This window comes from Rhinopithecus bieti, unplaced genomic scaffold (assembly GCF_001698545.2).
Source record: "Rhinopithecus bieti isolate Rb0 unplaced genomic scaffold, ASM169854v2 scaffold_8307, whole genome shotgun sequence".
In the NCBI taxonomy this organism is placed as follows: Eukaryota; Metazoa; Chordata; class Mammalia; order Primates; family Cercopithecidae; genus Rhinopithecus; species Rhinopithecus bieti.
Window position 1 is genome coordinate 2,267,491 of NW_016806443.1, and position 8,689 is coordinate 2,276,179.

Consider the following 8,689-nt stretch of genomic DNA (forward strand, 5'->3'; position numbering starts at 1 on the left):
TACATGTGATAGTTTGATAAAAGAACACAATGTACAATGATCAAGTCACAGTAATTGGGGTATGCATCACTTCAAGCATTTATCATTTCTTTGTGTTAGGAACATTCCAATTCTGCTGCTAGTTATTTTGAAATACACAATATATTTTTGTTAAGATCTTTTTAAAGTCCTCATAAACTTTGTAACACTTGCATTAAAATCCTTGTATGCTATTCTATTACCTGTGTTGTCTCATCTTTGATTACTACCAACTATGTTTTCTTTGTAATATAGGTTATATTTTTTCTTCTGTTTCTTTAAATATTTAGTAATTTTTTATGGGCTACTGCACATTATGGATAATACATTGTAGAAACTCTGGATTTGAGTTTCTTTTCTTTGAAAAGTGTTGACTTTTGTTTTAGTTTAGCAGCCAGTTAACTTAGCTAAACTCAGACCCCTTGGTGTGTTTCCTCCATGGTAAGTGGTGGCTGAAATCTCTATTCAGTTCTTCAGACTTCTAGCTGTTGCTGTTTACTGGTGTGTCTCCCCAGTGCATGTGCATGCGCACACACACACACACACACACACACACACAAAGGGTGGAATATTTACACAGATTTAATGTGATACTCTCCTTTTCCAGATTTTCCTCCTAATTTTCCAGTGGTTGTGGAAGCCACAAACTATGCCTCCCAAATCTTCAATCCAGTAAGGCTATGGTTTACTCTGAGTTCTTGTTACCTCCTTCTAAGGCAGCTGGAATTGCCCTCAGACGAAAAGCCATTTACCTGTGAATATCACTGGATGTAGCACATTTTTTTTTTTCACAGTTGACTCCTCTCTTATTCCTGCCTGCTTTTATGCTATGCTTGCCTTTTAATAGTTAAATAAAATATTTTGTCAAGAATTTATACTTGTTTCCTGCACATGTATAAGTATGATTTACGCTACTTCCTCACTATTGGAAATAGAATATCTAATACATATTAAAATTTACATTTAAAAAGCAAATATCATGTTACTATCAAAGCTACAACAATTAAATGATTTATCACTGCAACGGCTCTCAACATATGATCCCTAAAAAAGATATGTAAAGGAATGTTAAATTAAAACACACAAAAAAGTCTTTAACTAAATTGTTTTAAGTGTCCTATGACACAAAATTAAACAGCTGTTTTAATACAATTATTTTCCTTACAGTTATTTCTTTGACACAAAAATTGTTATATAAACTCAAACAAGTGCTATAAAATAGTAATAATTTTGACCTTGGTAACTTGGTATTTTACCTTTTGGGATTATTATTCTATGGAAATCTTTTGTGGAATTAATAGTCTGTAGAATAATATTTTAAAATGTTTTCTATTTCCATCCCCTAAGAGAACCATACTCTAATACTTTATATAGTTTATAAATATGCATATCCTATGGGTGATGCTATTTTTGTGTATAGTTTATGTACATTTTTGTATGTTAAAATGAACATATGCTAAAATTGTATTTAACTAATTAATCATTTAATGAGGAAATTAGGAGGATGACAAACCTGACTCAAAGAAACATAATAAACAGAATATATATTATATACATTCAGAGAAAGCAAAAATAAATAACACTGAAATAAGATTACTCAACTAAATCCCAAACTAGTTCATCTTACAGACAGAAAACATGAAACCTTTAGATTTATCATCTTTTATGGAAAAAATTATTGCCATGTTATTAGCTTCCTACAAATTAACATCTAACTCTAAAGAGTTGTAATTTGTTTGCTGCTCATCAGTGGTAAGTCCAACAAAAGCATATGTCCTTAGAGCAAGTAGATTCTTAAGCAAGTTTATTAGCATAGCATGACAATGAAGGTCATGCTGTCATTCTTTCTCCTTATTTCTAAGTTTACAGTAATTTTTCTTAACAGTCCTTCCTAATGATTAAAAAGCAATCTCTAAGTGGTGTTTAATTTATATAAATGGTATTAGGATATAAATGTTTGAAATCATTTATTTTTTCCTTTCAACATTATCTTTCTTTTGCATTAGATGGATAGATAGATAATAGATCGATCTTGTTTTATACTACTTCATGTACCACATAGTGTGCTTTCACCAGGTGGAGAGCTATAATCACGGAGCGGGGAAGAGTTTGATGTGACTGAAAAATAAGGTCAAGGGAGAGAAATCCAGAAGACAAGGCTGGTAAGGTCAACTAGGGACATTTTGTAAAGGTCACACGTATAATGAAAAGTAATATTGTTGTCAAGGTTATAGTACCTTACCGGACAAAGGACAGGAAGTGCACTAAACTAATCTCAGAGAAATAATTAAATGACATAAAGATTCTCACATAATGTTACTCATAATGTTTTATGCAACAGTGAAAAGTTGAAAAATAAGTCAATGCTAAATACAGGCAGATGATCATGTAACTAAGAGTAGTATTTCAACTAGTTGCTATATTATTCATCAAAAATTACATTACAAAGAGTTGCAACAGTACACAACAATATGGGAAACAAAACAATATATAACCTTACAATATACTGATCAATTATAATGGTACATTTTAAAAAGCTTAAACACATTATATTCTCAAGAATTTTACTTACATAAAAATGTATAAATGGACTTGACACTACATGCAATAGTCAAATCAAGTGCTGATAAGCTCAAAAAAAAATTATGTTACATAATACTGTGAATATACATATTTAAGAATTTAATCCAAATAATCTTCAGTTACCTAAGAAATAGAAGATAATAATAAAATTTTAAAGTACAACTTACTATTTAAAATGTATCATACTTTAACTGGGCATTTAAATGTAAGTTTGTGTTTTGCAAAAACTGAAGTTAGGCTCCTAATAGCCATGATCTTTAGACATGAGTCAACAATAATTCTGATTAAAGACAAAGCGAGCATGGTTAATTTGGACCCTGGGATGTATAATAGCAGCGAATTGCCATAGTAGGGCATTTCTATAATCAGGAGGATTTTCCAGGTTTAGCTTCTCCTTTACATATTTACATTGACTCAAACTAAAATATGAAGAGTAAAAGGCCCATCAAAATGCTTACACAAGCTCACAGGTGGCTTAGTTCCAACTCTGCTGATTATGTCAATCAGGGCTCCAATAAAACTATTTTAGCCATTACAACATAATCAACCAGTGAAAAATATTTAAAAATCTGTACACTATTGGCATAATTAATAAAAATAAATAGTTATTTTCAATCTCACTGCATATGAAGTGTACCTTATCTTAGAGTTATAGAAAACTGAGATATACAGGCTACTTGATAATCAGTCAAGTTCATCCCTTCTACCCACTCTGTCTTAAATTTACATTTGGATAAACTAAGTGCCCTACTCCATGAAGAGCTTTTCAAAAGATTGGTATCTCAGAAATCAAGTATTTCAGTTTCTTATTTTGTACTATCTCCACCTTGGAAATACCTTGGTGCCTTTTCTCATCACTTATCCAATAAATTATTTTCCAGATTCAAATTACAAATCACATTTGTGATTCCTTCCGTCTGGAAAACAATGCTGTCAAGTACTAAATTAAATTACGTACACATCAGCAAAATACCTCAAGTTCTGTTGATCTGTGATATTGTACCATGTATCTCTACCTCTTATGTTCTATTTTTCTACTTTAAAGGCATGGAATTCTTGACCCTCTCTTGTCCTTTTTCTCACTTCAACTTCATATTCTGGCTCATCTAGGAAATCTTACCAATCTGAGCCAGAAGGACTACCCAGTCAGAGATTCCATGAAGTTTAGCATATGCATACCTGGTCAAAATGTAGTAAAAAGCTTGGATTCCAATCCCCACTGGCAGCAAGCAAAAAGAAAAAAGGATAAAATACACAAAATGATGTTTTGATAAAAACTAGACATCAGGCAGCAAAGGACAGTTTCCAGAGAAATGGAACAAATATTGTGAACTCAGTGATTGCACATATTACTACCTTGAAAGAATTCCTAGGCTTTGGCACAGAGCGGAGGAACACAGAAAAATCCTAACAGACTTGCTGAGTTGAGAAAGCAGAACTCAGAATCTAGGAAGATTTTTCAGGGCAGAGTAACAGAGAAAAGAGAGTGGTACAGAGATAACACTGGAAATCTACAGAGGGTCCCCCTGGACTATTCAACTGAATATTGATCAACACATGAGACCAAGGAAAGAACCACTGTAAAGCACTTAAAAGCATAAGAGGTGAGAGTATTCAGTGTTCATACAGGGGAGTTCCTTCCAGACACACTGAAAAAATATTTATAAGCCATTGTGTAGCATACATGAAGGTACTTTTCTCATTAAGGAAAAATAGTTTGAGCATTGCTCTGGTCTCATTTAAAAAACTGTAATTTAAAAAATTGTAAAGGTTGGCTAGGCGTGGTGGCTCACACCTATAATCTCAGCACTTTGGGAGGCTGAAGCAGGTAGATCACGAGGTCAAGAGATCAAGACCATCCTGGCCAACATGGGGAAACCCGTCTCTACTAAAACTATAAAAATTAGTTGGGCATGGCAGCATGTGCCTGTAGTCCCAGCTACTCGAGAGGCTGAGGCAGGAGAGTCGCTTGAACCCGGGAGGTGGAGGTTGCAGTGAGCCAAGATTGTGCCACTACACTCCAGCCTGGGTGACAGAGCAAGTCTCTGTCAAAAAAAAAAAAAAAAAAAAAGTAAAGGTTATAACCAAAAGGATCGAACTATCTCCAAGTAACTTAACTGCATTCCAGAAGAAAGTTAAACATTAATAATATTTATGAAAACACCAAAATACCTAGCAGCCAACAAGGTAAAATTCTCAGTGTTTTCCTCCAACCAAAAAATACCAGGCATGAAAAAAAAAAAAAAAAAACTAGGAAATATGACATAGAGCAAGGATAAATCAAATAATTGAAACACAAACAGAAGTCAAGTAGATGTTAGAATTAACAGACCAGTACAAGAGTTATTATCACTACTACTAGCATTATTATTAAATTACTTATTAGAGATAAAAACTACTATGTGTTCACAAAATTTCAGACATATAAGATAGCAAAAACCCCAAATCAAACTCTTAAAGATGAAAACTACAATGTATGAGTGAAAAATACACTGGGTAAGATTAAAAGGTTAGACATGGGGATGGGCCAAAATGGCTGACTACAAGCAGCTAGTATGCACCATTCTCACAGAGAGAAATAGAAGGGGTGAGTAAATATAGTACTTTCAACTGAAACATCTAGGTACATGCATTGGAATGCATCAAGCAAACAACTCTACCCACGGAGAACAAAGAAAAGCAAGGCAAAATGACCACCTACCCCGGAGTAACATGAAGTCAGGAGAGCCTCCCTGCCCAGGGAGGTGGTGACTGAGTGAACAATCCCAGGGACACACACTTCTCCCATGTATTTTTGCAACCCTTGGGTCAGGAGATCCCCTCATGCACCCACTCCACCAGGACCTACAATCTGACACAGAGAGCTACGTGGAGTTTTGGCTGAGCAGCTAATCATGTGCTGGGGCACACGCAGAGCCCCAGAAGCTGTGTATATTCAGGCTTCCCAACAAAAGTGGATGTAACTCCAGCAAAGCAGGGTTAGACCCCTGTGCTTACCCTTAGGAAAGGGGTTGAATCCAGGGTGTTGAGCAGCGAGGATCTACAGGTCCTGCTTCCACAACATTTCACAGGATAAGACCCACTGGCATGCAACTCCAGTCAGCTACTGGGGGCAGCATTACACTTCCCTGAGATGGAGCTCCCATCCATAGTATTGTTGCCTCTGGTGCAGCTACCCTATAAAAGTGGCCAGACTGCTTTGTTACACAGGTCCCCTATCTATTTCTCCACACTGAGTGGGAATTCCCAACTAGGGTATCCAGCCACCCACACCAGTTTTTTCCAGCTGGCAGCAGTTTCAGACTTCCCTGGGATGATGCTCCAGAGGGAGGGGCAGGACACCATCTTTGCTTTTTGCAGCCTTCACTGTTGATATCTTCAGGTATTGAAAAATCCAAGATGAATACAAACTGGAATGGACCCCCAGCATAGTGTAGCACCCCTAAGAAAGTGACCAGACTGTTATGTGGGATACCCATCCAGTACCTTCTCACTGGGCAGCAAAATGGAAAGGAAAGATAGTTATTAACCAACACAAAAACACACTTAAGTACACAGACCACTGACATTATAAAGCAACCACACAACACAATGACAAGATCAAATCGATATATATTAATACTAACTTTGAAAGTAAACATGCTAAATGGCCCATTTAAAAGGCACAGAGTGGCAAGCTAGAAAAAAAAAAAACAAGACCCAATGGCATTCTGTCTTCAAGAGACCCATCTCACATTCAATGACACTCATAAGCTCAAAATAAAGGGATGGAGGAAAATCTACCACGCAAATGGAAATCAGCAAAAGCAGGAGTTGCAATCTTAATTTCAGACAAAACAGACTTTAAACCAGCAAAGATTTAAAAAAATGACAAAGAAGAACATTATATAATGGTAAAGGATTAACTATCCTAAATATACATGCACCCAACAAAGGAGCAACCAGGTTCATAGAGCAAGCTCTTAGAGACCTACGAAGATAATTAGACGTCCACATGGTAATAGTGGGAGACTTCAACACTCCATTGCCAGTATTAAACAGATCAGAGGCAGAAAATTAACAAAGATATTCAGTACCTGAACTCAACATTGGACCAAATGGATCTGACAGACTACTACAGAACTCTCCACCAAAAAAAAAAAAAAGAAAAGAAAAAAAAGAACCCACATGACACATACTTTGAAATCGACCACATAATCAGACATAAAGCAATCCTGAGCCAACGCAAAATAACTGAAATCATACCAAACACACTCTTGGACCACAGCACAATAAAAATAGAAATCAAGACTTAAAAATTGCTCAAAACCATGCAACTACATAGAAATTAAACAACCTGCTCCTGAATGACTTTTGTGCAAATAATAAAGTTGAGCCCTAAATCAACAAGTTCTTAGAAACTAATGAGAACAAAGATATAACATACCAGAATCTCTGGGACACAGATAAGGCAGTGTTAAGAGAAAAATATTATAGCATGAAATGCTCACATCAAAAAGTTAGAAAGATCTCAAATTAACAACCTAACATCACAACTAGAGCAAATCAACTCCAAAGCTAGCAGAAGACAAGAAATAACCAAAATCCAAGCTGAATTGAAGGAGCTCGAGATATGAAAAACCATTCAAATGAATCCAAGAGTTGTTTTTTTAAAAATATTAATCAGATAGATAGGGTGCTAGCTAGACTAATAAATAAGAAAAGAGATAAGATCCAAATAAATGACAAAGGGGATGTTACCACTGATACTACAGAGATGCAACCAACCATCATATAATGCTACCAACACATCTATACACACAAACTAGAAAACTATGGAAGAGACAGTTAAATTCCTAGACACATACAACCTCCCAAGACTGAACCAAGAAGAAACTGACCCCCTGGAGATAACAATAATGAGTTCTGAAATTAAATCAGTAATACATACCTGACAATGAAAAAAGGCCAGTAAAGGATGTATTCACAGCTGAATTCTACCAGATATACAAAGAAGAACTGGTACCATTCCTACTGAAACTATTCCAAAAATTGAGGAGGGACTCCTCTCCAACTCATTCTGAGGCCAGCCTCATCCTGAAACCAAAACCTGACAGAGACACCACAAAAAGAAAATTTCAGGCCAATATTTTTTAGGAACATTGATGCAAAAAGACTCACCAATTGCTGGCAAACTGAATCCAGTAGCATATCAAAAAACTAATCCACCACAATCAAGTAGGCTTTATCCCTGTGATAGAACATTGGTTCAACATATGAAAATCAATAAATGGGATCTATCACATAAACAGAACTAAAGACAAAGACCACATGATTATCTCAAGAGACGCAAAAAAAGGCTTTCAATAAAATTCAACATCCCTTCATTTTTAAAACTCTTGATAATCAGGGTATCGAATGAACATACCTAAAAATAATAAGAGCCATCTGTGACAAATCCACAGCCAACATCATGCTGAATGGGCAAAAGCTGGAAACACTCCCCTTAAAAACTGGCACAAGAGAAGGATACCCTCTCTCACTACTTCTATTCCATATAGTAAGTCCTGGCCAGAACAATCAGGCAAGAGAAAAAAATAAAAAGACATCCAAATAGAAAGAGAGAAACTCAAACTATCCCTGTTTGCAGATGACATGATTCCATATTTAGAAAATCTCAGTGTTCACCCAAAAGCTCCAGCTGATAAACAACTTCAGCAAAGTTTCAGGATACAAAATCAACATTTGCAAATCAGTAGCATCCCTATATACTAACAACAGCCAAACCAACAGCCTAATCAGGAACACAATCCTATTCAGAATTGCCACAAAAAGAATAAAATTTCTAGAAATATGTGTAATCAGGGAGGTAAAAGATCTCTACAATGAGAATTCCAGAGCACTGCTCAAAATAATCAGAGATAACACAAACAAACAGAAAAACATTCCATTCTTATGGATCAGAAGAATCAGTATCATTAAAATGGCTATACTGACCAAAGCAATTTACAGATTCAATGCTATTCCTCTCAAACTACCAATGATATTCTTCACAGAACTAGAAAAAACTATTTTAAAATTCATATGGAACAAAAAAAAAAAAAAAAAA